The sequence below is a fragment of the Vicugna pacos genome, chromosome 23 (genome assembly GCF_048564905.1).
Source record: "Vicugna pacos chromosome 23, VicPac4, whole genome shotgun sequence".
NCBI classification, from domain to species: Eukaryota; Metazoa; Chordata; class Mammalia; order Artiodactyla; family Camelidae; genus Vicugna; species Vicugna pacos.
Window position 1 is genome coordinate 4443190 of NC_133009.1, and position 12727 is coordinate 4455916.

At 45.2% G+C, this 12727-nt stretch overlaps 1 long non-coding RNA gene across 1 annotated transcript; it reads left to right on the forward strand.

The window, feature by feature from the left end:
- The first annotated feature begins 113 nt into the window (after window positions 1-113).
- On the forward strand, window positions 114-12514 carry LOC140688689 (uncharacterized). Its single transcript, XR_012063409.1, has 4 exons — window positions 114-350; window positions 7055-7151; window positions 11428-11623; window positions 12213-12514. It is a non-coding gene; the product is annotated as an uncharacterized lncRNA (long non-coding RNA).
- The last annotated feature ends 213 nt before the right edge of the window (window positions 12515-12727 follow it).

A 12727-nucleotide genomic window follows, 5' to 3' on the forward strand; every position in this document is an offset into this window, starting at 1 on the left:
GGAGGCGGGGCGGCGCCGAGGAGGCGTGGGCGTGGGGCGGGGCCAGCCTTAAAGGGGAGGACGCGAGGCATCCGGATCGTGGAGGGCGGGAGCTGGAGACTGGGGCTGGGGACAGGGAGTGGGGACCGAGAAATCCTATTTCTTAATTAATCAGAGCCACGTAAAGAGAGGGGGAGGCGTATGAAAGTAGCTGCATAATCAGATAGAAAATCCACTTTTCTCAAATTGTCTGGCTCTTTTAGGCTGCAGCAGCCGGGAGTGTCATTTGAAGAAGGATGACTAGTAAGTATGAGCCAGATGAGACCTCGGAGTGAGCAGAAGTTACAGAAGCCGTTCATCCCAGGAACAGGGTAAGGCAAGCATGAACTATTTTCTTAACTTGAACACTTTCCTCTGAGTTTTGCACTTCTTTTCTCATAAATTTCTTTTATTATTTGATGATTATGAACAACTTAGTCATTATACCTTTGAACATTTTGTTCATGTAAGTGAGCTAAAAAGGAAGGGATGCAGGGTAGGAAGAGGATGGATTGACATTCAGACTGGCTGAATCAGGAGCCTTTTCCCTCGCCTGGCAGTATGAGCCTGAGCAAGCTGGTGCACCTCTCCCAGTGGGAAAAATAGCACTACCTTTACACAGGGTGTGGAGAGAATTCCCTGAGACAAGGTACCAAAAGAGAAGGTCTGGGGAATAGGCCCTGATTTCCAACGTGGAAGAGTTAGCCCCTGAACCTACAGCCATAAGAAATGGGTAGTTTTGAAGAAGCCAAGTTCTAATCCAGGTTAGCCCCATGACTCTGAGGAAGATACCAAGGATCTAGCTGGACCTAAGCATAGCCCAGATGAGGGGAGGCCCTCAATATCAGCTGCCAGAGGATCTCCATACACATTCTTATGGGGTTTGGGTATGATCATCAAATACATCCCTGCCGTCCTCCTCCCCACTCTGACTAGTAGAACATTTGAGAAATAAGACAAAGGAACCAGACTGGCAAAGACAAAACCTCAGCTTAATTACTGATAAAGCCAAATTAGAGAATGTGACTTGACCTATGGCCACAAGTGGCCCCTAATATGTTCCCCCAACACTCTAGAGCCCCCTTGTCTGGGGAGACCCAGCTCAGAGAGAAGCAGAGGAGGAAACATCCTAAGGAGAGGTGCCCTTGGGGACCAAGCCCAGGCAAGGAAGAAGTGAGGGGTAACCTGAAAAATAGAAGTTACTTTCCTAGCACAGTCCCTTCCTGGGACCAACTCCAGAGCTCAACTCCATAGGCCAAGCAGAAAAACGGTTCCCCCAACACAAATACTTGCTCTTCCTGAGCAGTTAATTTAGTGTACACCTTGGTTTTGGGCCGTGCTCGGCCCTTCAGTGGTAGATGGTGTTCATCTGCCGGGAAGACAGACAGGTAGAAGCAGACAGCGTCAAGAGAGTGATCCTCTGTCGGCAGTAGCCGGAGCTTCCTCTTGTGCTAGAGTGTGGATACGGTTAGACAGTTCCCCATTCCTCTGACTCCTTAAAGGTAAAAAGATGACCACAGAGACAGCTCACCCTTCTTCCTTCCTGCTATCACCTCCCCGAGGCACACTCGGGAGATGCTCAAGGACTGAGAGAAGGATGCAAAGATGGGGAAGTGGAAGCACCAGCTGCTCCATCTCAGCTTGGTAGGAGGTCCCTGGGCTGGGGCTGCACAGGGCTGGGAGCTGACCTTTCCCCTCTGCAGAGGGTCCCCAGGGGCTTCCTCCTGCTTGGCGCTGAGCTTTCACCTGCTTCTCTCCACAAGGCTAGAAAGAGGATAAGCTCTTTTTGCCCCATCAAAGACAGCAAGGCATAGTGGAAAGAAAACAGAATTTAGAGACAAATGGCCTGAATTCAACCCTCTCAAGTTGAGTTACCAGCTATTTATCCTCTCTGTATCTAAAAAAAAAAAGAAAAAGAAAAATAATAAAGTCAAATTTCAGGGCTGAGTGAGAATTAAATGAGATTTGTTTATGAGAACACCACATAAACAATAAATGATCTTGAAATAGTCAATATTATCATTATTGAGGCATTGCTGGCTTGCCCCTCTGCTCTGTGCCCACTACCTGAGGATCTGTCCCTGATATCAAAGCTGCCTTCCTATCCAGCTGGGGCTCTGGGGAGATGCTGCAGCCCAGGGACCTAGGAACAACCAGACAACTGACACCGCAGCTGGGGCTTCCTCCTGGAATTACAGGGACCGGTTAGGCCTAGGGGGCACAGGAGGACTCTAAGGGCTTGTGCACGGTGCACAGAGGTTACATAAACTGCACTCAGAAAACACGCACATATACAACACAAACACAGAAGCGCAGCATGCCTGGCATGTACCAGACACAGAATCAATGTCTCACGGATGTTCACTGGATCTGTGGATTGCTTTGGGTAATAGAACCATTTTGATAATGTTGATTCTTACAATCCAAGAGCACAAGCTATCTTTCCATTTCTTTGTACTATCTTTAGTTTCTTTCATCAATGCTTTACAGTTTTCAGAATATAAGTAACCTCCTTGGTTAAGTTAATTTCTAGGTATTTTGTGGGTTTTGGTGCAATGGAAAAGTTTATGCCAGTTATAAAATACCGGTTTTTGAAGGGAAAAAAAAAGTGAACCAAGGGCCACAAATGGCAAAATATCCTTCTCTTTTATGGGTGAGTTGCATTCCATTACATATATATATGCTGCATCTGTATCCATTCATCTATTGATGTGCACTTAGAATGCATCCATATCTTGGCAGTTATAAATAATGTTGCTGTTAATAGTGGGGTGTGTGTATCTTTTTGAATTAATGTTTTTGTTTTTCTCAGATATATGCCCAGGAGTGGAATTGCTGGCCGTACAGTGGCTCTATTTTTAGGTTTTTGAGAAACCACCATATTGTTTTCATAGTGGCTACACCAATTTACATTCCCACCAACAGTATACAAGTGTTCCCTTTTCTCCACATCCTTACCAACATTTGTTATTTGTGTTCTTTTTGTTGCTGGCCATTCTGACAGGTGTGAGATAATATCTCTTTGTGATTTTGATTGCATTTCCCCGATATTAGTGATGCTGAGCAACTTTTCATGTTCCTGTTGGCCATCTGCATTTCTTCTGGAACAAATGTCTGTTCAATTCTTCTGCCCATATTTTAAATGGGTTGTTTATTTGTTTCTTTGCTTAATTGAAGTACAGTTGATTTAAAATGTTAAAAAATAAAAAATCTCATGGATGAATAATAACTGGGGTGTGAGATGGGCTAAAGGAAGAACCACAAGGCAAGAGGTCCAGAATCTTAAGTTCCATTCCAGTACTAACCAGCTATGTAACCTCATGAAAGTCCATGCTTCAGTTCCCTCTTTCTCATCTGTAAAATAAGAATAATAACCTCTATCCTGCCTCTCATGTAGAACTATGTAGAGCTATTGTAAGGATAAAATAAAATATTTTTTCTGTAATAACCTAACCATGGAAAAGAATCTGAAAAAGAATAGATTTAGACATATATACATACATCTGTATAACTGAATCACTCTGCTGCACAGCTGAATCTGACACAACATTGTAAATCAACTATACCTCAATAAAAAAAATTTTTTTTTCCCTTGGGACACTGAAGTCCAAAGTCCTAGTTGTATAACACCATCTCTCAACCATCTATAATGAACTATTAAACAGTTTTTATGGGTGTGCAGAAGCACTTCAAAAGTTAAAAGTCTATGCAAATAGAAAGTACTATTTTTGTCTACTGTTGACATGCAAACACATATGCCATGCAACACTCTAAACACAAAGACAATTTAAAAACCTCAGGTATATAGAATTGGATTCATTATAATCCTTGATTCATGACATACCCTTGTCATTGAATCATTGGACCATGTATCTCTGCCTTTACTTAGTTAGCTATTAGTTATTTTTAATAATGCAGTAAGCACCTGCAAATCCACTACCCAAAATAAAAACTAGGACTTTGACAATAGCAGACCCCTAACTAGGTGGTTCCTCCATCCGTCCCTGCCCCACTTCTGTTTTCTCGGAAACAAGATAACCATTATCCTGACTCATACATTCATCATTCCCTTGCTTTCCTTTTGTGTAATTTTATTTCATAAGGACACATTAAAGATGTAGGTATCTGACTTTCATAAAAGGTGAAGCTCTTGTCTTAAAAGGAAGATGGGTCAGGGTGACATTATTAGCAAGATGGGATTAAAATAAGGAAACATCTTTTCATAGTTTCAGAGTATTCCCCCACCACCTCATGATGATGACAAAGATGAAGATGATTACTGAGTGCTTACTCTGTGCCCAACACTGTGCTCAGCCCTTCATTGTCTCTTTTAAACCTCATACGGATCTGTGATAGAGTTTGCTAGTTGTTTTGGCCAATATCCACTTCCCCTTCTTTGATAGTAAAGAATCTCCAATGTTCACATGACTACCTGGAATAAAAACTACATTTCTCAGCCCTGGTTACAGCTGGTTGTGTTCATGACTTGTAAATGAAGCTGTTAAGGGAAGAGGTAGATCCTCTCCTCTTCTCTCTCTTTTCTTCTCCTTTCTGATGGTTGGAATGAAAATGTAATGGCTGGAGCTGGAGCAGCCATCTTGCCTCATGAAGTGACAATGGCAGAGCAAAAGGATAGAAGGAGCCTATGTCCTTCCATCAATGGATCATGGATTCATCAAATCAGCTGTAAACAACTTACCCAGACTTTTATACGAAACAGAAAGAAATGTCCTTCCTATTACAGTAACTGCTCTTCTAAGTTTTCTATTACTCATAGCCAAACCCCATCCTAACTATTACGTCACTCTATGAGGTATGTACTGTTATCCTCATTTACCTATTTTATAAATAAGATAACTGAATCTTAGAGAAATTAAATAACTTCCCAAGGGTTACACAGCTAGCAAAGCACAGAACCCAGGTCTTTCTGACCCAAAGTCCATTTTCATGGCCCCCACTCTAAATCCTAAGCAGACACACACCCACATATCCTTCTTAATGTTAGAAACATGTTATCTGCCATTTCCAGGCAGGAATGGCCTAAACGGGTCTGGGCTACACTTTCCATTTGAGATAAGCTAAAATCTCCCATACCCCAATATCCTTCCATCTTGGCCTAATCTCTTACAGAGTATATGGTTCTGTGTTAATTTGCATGCCTGGGTAATGTCAGAGAACTAATCAGCAATCTATGACAATCTCTCTTTTCCAGGCTTCCCCCACCCTGCCTTCACACCATCAGAGGGTAAAATTTTCTTATTTGACTATGATGTGACGTTATGAATGAATAACAGGGTGAAAAAATCGATGGACGTGAATTTCTTGCACATTTGCAGATAACATGCTCTTAATGAGATAGGGTTAACCATAGACTGATAAAGTGGCTTCTGGGACTATTGCTAAGCCCATAAGTGCACACAAAATACTGCAGAAGGGAGCATAGTTCACAAGAAGAGTCTGTTCACTAAAAACTCACTCTTGGAAAGGAAAATGACTGGAAGCCATGGAGAGATGCGACCTTCATGTCATAGGCTAGTATTTCTTTGAGAAATTGAGAAATTCTCCAACACAAAAAATGACACATATAAGAATCATTAGTCACAAAAATTTCTGCAAGTGCCAAGGGATAGTCCACAGGAAGAAATTTTACCCAAATTTTACAATGTAAGGACATCTCAGAGAGGAAGAAATGCTTTGCCCTCTCACCCCAATGTCCTTGTCTGCACACCATCCTTTGAAAGTTCAGTGCCCCAGCAGGGAGCAGCTGTAGCAGAGGGGAAGCATGGGAATTGGAAGAGAAAGAAGGAAGTACCCAAAGGGGAACAGAAACTTAGCCTCTGTGCATCAACAGACAGCATCATCCAAAGGGACTACAAATGGGGCTAACTAAGACTACAGGAAACCTAATTATTAGTTCTGTGCCTTGGTATGGGAAATAGAGGGAAAGGAGGTAAACATTCCACCATTCAAGGCAGCCCAAGGCTGTCGTCCCAGTATTAAAAGCTTTGCCCCTCCAGTCTAGCCTAGACCTGGCATGTCAGTTGCGATTCAGATGAGCTTGCGGCCTGGATAGTGAAACTGGGAAGGAAAAAAGTCAAGGGGATTTGCCATCCAGGAACACCACCAGAGTGTGTGTCAACCCAAAGGGTCATTTGGTCAGTCTGGTGACGTGATGACCCCTGGAATTTTTTTTTTCTGTCCCTCATTGAAGATGAGTAAATGGGAACGGGAGGGTAGGAAAGGTAGGAGGAGCTGTGAGTGTGTGTGTGTGTGTGTGTGTGTGTGTGTCTGTGTGTGATGGGAAGTGATTTCCTAAATAGCTTTGAAATTATGAGACCATAATTTCAAGGAAGCAGAACACAGTGGAGTCAAAGCCTGGGTTCAAATCCCACCTCTACCACTTCTGTAATCACTGCACCTCTGCATTCTTTCTATATTATGAAGGGGGTGATAAAATTTCCTGGATTAATTATGTGTGCAACATTCTGAGCCATTACTGACACACAGTAATTGACCTCTGTAAATGTAGGCTGTTATTACCAATCACTTTCACACCAGTCATCTCCCTCAGTCCTCTCAACAAGGCTGTACTTGGTCTTACTTCTGCTATTTTGATCATTGAAAACACTGGGGCTTAGAATTGTAAAGTCACTGGCCAAAGTCATCACATCAGAACAGAAGAGCTAGAATCCAAACTGATGCTATTTCCACTCATGTCAGGTTCCATGTTCCTAAATGCTCCTGTAAGTGGTCCAGCCACCGTGGGGAAGCCATCCTTGCCCGTGAGCATGGCTCATGAAAAGGAGACATAGCCTGCAACCTGCAGCTTACTCAGATTCCAAAAACTCTTCCTCTGAGACACGGAGTTAAAGGCAATGAATACAGTAATGGGAGCATTAATGAATTTGGGATCTTAAGCTTTTCAGGAAGAGCGTAAATGTGTGAGGTATATGGGATAGAGCCTAAGTTTTGTTTTGTTTTTGCTCACTAAATGCCAGAGGTAGGAGCTAATCTTTTCCCCACATTTCTCTTTCAGTTATGAAAGCTATACCATCGTAGAAATGAAAAGGACCAATGGAAATCACCTGATCTGTCAACTTCCTCAAAAGACCACACCTGCATTTGACAAGTTGGTATGTGACCTTAAAAACTTCAGGCTCTCAGAACTTCTGGTGCCTCGCTACACCACAAGAGGAAGTTCTTCCTTTTGTATGACCCACATAGTACATGATGCAGGCAAATCCCTCTCACTCCTGGAAGCTCACGCATTGATGCTGGCAAGGGGGTCTAAGAAGGCACTGGAGAGATGTCTGGAGTGCCCCTCCATTGGAGCAGTAGGTGCGGGGGGAAATCGGATGTGCTGGCAGAGAGAAGTTGGCATGTGGTCCAGCCTAACACCTGCACCTGCCCTCCCCCCACCAATTTTGCACCCTCTTTCATATCCACAGACATTAACTGAGCACCAGCTAGGGCCAAGTATTGTACTGATTCAGGGAATGCCTAGAGGACCCTGATAGGACTTGAATGCCTTGGAGAAGTTTTGAGTATACATATGTGTGTGTGTGTGTGTGTGTGTGTGTGTGTGTGTGTATAAATGAATGATGGGTATGTATATACATAACATAACGTGTATCATTTTAACCCTTTTTTAAGTGTGCAGTTCAGAGGCATTAAGTACGTTCACATTGCTATGCAGCCATCACCACCATCCATCTCCAGAACTTTTCATCTTCCCAAACGAATTCTCTGTACCCATTAAATAACAACTCTCCACTCCCATCCTCCTCCCAGCCCCTGGCAACCACCACTCCACTTCCTGTCTTTATGGTTTTGACTACACTAGGTACCTCACATAAGTGGAATCATACATCAGTATTTGTCCTTTTGTGACTGACTTGTTTTACTTAATATAATGTATTTAAATTAAGGTTCATCCATGTTGTAGCGATGTCAGACCTTCTTTCTTTTTTGTATGTGATCTATCATTGTCTGTATAAATGACCTTTTATTTATTCACTCATCTCTTGGTTTGCTTTTACCCTTTGGCTATTGTGAGTCATGATGCTATGCATACAGGTGTATAAATATCTGTTTGAGTCCCTGCTGACAATTGTTTTGGGTAGATACCCACAAGCTGAATGGCTGGATCATATGGTAAATCTGTTAAATTCTTTAAGAACGTCTATGCTATTTTTCATAGCAGTTGCATGATTTTGCATTCCCATCAGCAACACATAGTTCCAGTTTCTCCACATTTTAGCTAACACTTGTGATTTTCTAGGGCTTTTTTGTTTTGTTTTGCTTTTTGGTTTTGGTATAGCCATCCTAACAGGTATAACTTTGAGAGGGTTTAAGCATAGGGCTCCAGGGCTCATAAACAGTAGAGACTCATCCAGAAAGTTCTTGCTGAAGAGATGACATTTAACCTAGGGATCTAAAGATGGGCAAGAATTCCCCAGGGAAAGGAGGAAAAAGGTTACACTAGACAACGGAGCAGAGAGAGGGGAGAAATTGCAAGGCCTGTTTAGAAGCAGCAGGCGGTCAGCACGGACTGGAATGTAGGGTGTGCGGGAGAGAGTGTCAAGATGTGAGGCGAAAGGCAGATCTAAGGGCTAGACATTCCACTAAGGCTCTGATCTTTGGGCAACAGGGAGCCAGTGGTAATATATGTGAAGGCGCTGTGCAAACTTCAACACGTGAGATAAATGCAAGAACGTAAGACAAAAAAAAAAAGAAAAAAATGTTTTTAAGGAAACCAGTATCCTAAGACTAATACACAATACCTGGCAATTGGAGGCAGCTTCTGGCATCTACCAGGGAGGACGCTGGGTCCCCTGGGTGCTGGCTGGCCAACCCCTCCCTGCTGGCCCAGCGTGCAAAGGTAACCGATCAGCACACATGGCCTGCCTCTGTCCACCTCTCTGGTAAGGAAGGGCTCCACTATCCGTTAGATGGGAGAGTGGCCTTCTAGGCCTGGAGGGGCCGCATGTCCACCCTCCTCCCTCCCAGACTGCTGCACTCAGCAATGTGTCATCCTTTTTTTTTTTTAACATTTTTTATTGAGTTATAATCATTTTACAATGTTGTGTCAAATTCCAGTGTAGAGTACAATTTTTCAGTTATACATGAACATATATATATATTCATTGTCACAGCAACACGTCATCTTTTAGTGCAGGATTCCATGTCATTCAGACACTCGGAAAATCTCAAGCCCGAGCAGCCACCTGCCTCTGACAGCCCCTTCTAAGCCTGAAGTCGAGCCCAGATGAGGCCTCCCCAGCAGTTGCCTCACTGTCCCTTCTGTCCTGAGGGGCAAAGGACTCTTCTCTATATTTAACACATAGAAGATTTACAAAAGCACGGACTATTCTCTCTCTCTGGAACCTTTAATACATTCATGTGGTACAAAATGCAAAAGCCCAAAAGGACAGAGAGTAAACGGCTCCCTCCCACTCGAGGCCCTCATCCCCCGAGTTCTCTACCCCATTTTCTCATGCATCCTTCCAGGGATATTTGAGCCAGTCCAACCTTCCACTTAGGAACTAGCATGGACTGTGCTTGGCCTAAATCCCAGGACATCCAATCTTAAACTCTGAAGTCACACTATTAAGATGGAAGCCCTGGACCAGCCGAGTCACCCTGCAGTCCAGCCTTTACTCTGGGCCCTGCTGAAGTGTGTGGCCTCTCCTGGCATCAGTGAGGGAAGGGGTAGGAAGTGGGGATGATGGCCCCAGGGCAGAAGCAGGTATATGAGTAGGGAAGGGGGTGAGACCAATCCTGGAAGAGGAAAGATGGGGCGATGCTGCCCGGTTCTGAGTGGGGGACTACTGACTCTGGGACCGGCTGCCCCCTTGTGTCTGCAGAGCCACTTGGTGTGAAGGCCCCTGCCACTCAGAGAATGACGGGGAGGGTAGCAGAGAGGGCCGTGTGGGCAGCCTTCCCCTGGGCCTTTCGCAGACAGGTCAGGACCCGAGCAGAGGTGTTTCTTCAAGTCTTGGTGTAATCACAGCTGCCTCGGCCACTGAGCTCCCGCCCGCGTCACTCCCCAGGAATCTGGTTCTTGTTTGTGTGGTGATTACAGAGCCGAGGGGCCCTCCTCCGGCTTCCCCAGGGAGCGGGGAGTGCTGGGGGAGCCCAGGGCCTGGAAGGGGTGACATGCCGAGTAGGAAAACCAGCAGGCTTTCTCACCAGGATGGGGCAGGGCAGGGTCTGGCGGGACTCCGGGGTGGCCTTGGCCAGGACACCTGGGACCATCTTCTACTGAACTGGGGTGAGAAAGAAAGAAGCAGAAGAGGCAGATGAAGGTGAACAGGCGGGGACCAGGGACAAGGAACCAGGGAGAACTGGAGTCGAGATGACACCACCTGTTACGTGCTCCGCACTGTGCTGAGAAAGGATGGAGCCCCACGGGGGCAGGGAAGCCCCTGCGGTGACTCAGGTCCCGCCAACCCCGTATCCATCCCTAGTGACTTGCCTGATGCCTGTCGCAGAATACAACACCTATTTTTGCTGGGCAGGTGGAATGGAGGCTGGTGGATAGCACTCAGAGAAAGACATATACATTAACTTTAACAATAAAATATAATTTTTATCATGGGTGTGATAATCACTCCCATTTATCAACCACTTATGACATTCCTGACACAACTCTAAGTGCTCCACGTATGAATGCAATCAATTTGCACTCTACTGGGTAGGTGCTATTAGAATCCTTCCAGCGGCCCAGACAAGCAAACTGAGGCCCAGTGTATTTAAGTGCCTTAAAGTAAGGGCTGGAGTGGGGATTTAAATGCAGGAAGCTGGGACCCAACCCCGTCTTCTTAGGCATGGGGCTCTGCTGAGCAGGAAGCAGGGCCAGCTGGAAAGGGGCCACCCAAAGACAGACAGCTTGAGGCATAACGCTCTCTGCTAGAGTTTCTTCTCCCATCAGTGACCCTGCTGTGACCTCACTCCCATCCCAACCCTGGGTGGGCTCCACTGGACCCTGTTCCAAGCTCGGAAAAAAATGTTTTTCCCAAACCCAAATTCCAATGCTCTGTTATTTTGGCTCAAGGTCTTGGTCTGAAAGCCATTAAAGGCATGGGGACGAGACCAGGAACCCAGCAGCCTGCTCCCTCTCTCTTTCTCTGCTACCTGTCCCAAGGCCTTCTCTCTTCTGTCCCCTCTGTGTTTCTCAGAACACAGTCCAAATGTGGGGTTATTTCCAAAACATCAGCTTCCTTCATTTACTCCCCACACAGCTGTCTGCTCTTCTCCCTGGGAAGCTGACCCAACAAAGTAGTCTGAAAATCGGGAAATTTCCACTGTTTTTCAGAGTTTCCAGGGGCCTTGGTGCTGCAAATGGATTTGTCACCGTGGGGTAATGACATTGCCCTATGCCTTGTTTTCCAACTACCGTTTATCCAGAATCGATTCCTGAGAAAGACAAAGGATGTGAATAATCAGCCGAGCAGATGGAACGTCAGGCAGCCAGGCCAGAAGAGAAAACGCAGCTCCCCTGAAAGGAGAGAGAAGAAGGCATCTGACCCAGGGGAAGTCTGCCGGGGGCACAAAACAGACTTCAGAGAAAGGCTAGGGCTCGGACCTGGCCTCCACAGATAAGGTGTGTGGAGAGGAACCAATTAATCACTGGATGTGGCCTTTAACATCTTCTGACAACCGTGGGAAGCTCTCTCGAGGAAATGGGGAAGAAAGTTGTAAGGAAGGACCCTGAGGATATCACATGAAGGAGGAAGCATGAGCATTGGAATAAGGTTGAAATCACAAGTCCTGGAAACTAGTTATCTAAAGACACTCGTTCTAACACACACACACACACACACACACACACACACAGGACGTTGACAGAGCCTGTGGCAAGGCCACAGTTTTCTTTGGCTGGCCTCTTTGCCTTTAGGTCTGGCTGAGAAGATGGGCATTTATCATTGGGCATTTTCATCAGTTTCATTTCCTGTTTCTCATGCTGAAAACACAATAATCATCATAATGATAATAATTGTTCCTCAGGCTCGCTTCTGCCTCCTATTTATCTAGGGCCTCCCAGAAGTGTGTGTACAAGTTGGGAGGGGGGCGGGTACAGCTAATCTACTCTATCAATCAACAGCTGGGGGTGGAGGCAGGCATGGAGGTGAGGGGAGAGGAGAGGAATTAGCAATGGAAATTATTAAACTCTTTTTTTTTTTTTTTCCCAGGAGGAGGAATCTAAACGGGTTGGTTCCCTGAATGGCTATTTTCATCACAGACATGTTTGTAAATCTCTTCTCCCAGGGTCCTCCAAAAGTAAATTCTTCCCTTAAACCTTTTCATCCTCCAGTCTGTCCCAGTCTAGGAAATCCTTGTGCTCTGCCGCCCAGAGAACTTAGGCTGGCTTCCTAGACTCACACAGCAGATCAGCAGGAAAGACAGGACCAGACCTTGTGGTCTGTGCATCCATCACCATCTGTAATCAAGAAGGGAATTTCCAACTCTATGGGGAACTTGCAAAGTTGTTAGGAAAAACCACAACTATTTCTGCTCAGGAAAAAATATGCAGTCTTCCGCAGACTTGAAACCCCAGGGCAGTAAGAAAGAGCTCCACCTTACTGGGAATGGGCTGGGAACATGGAAGATTAGGAGGGGGTAGGGGGACCAGCTTCCAGACTTTGATCAGGACAAGGGTTCATGGAATAGAGGCATCAGGTCAGTATTTTAATTTTTTACCACCAGT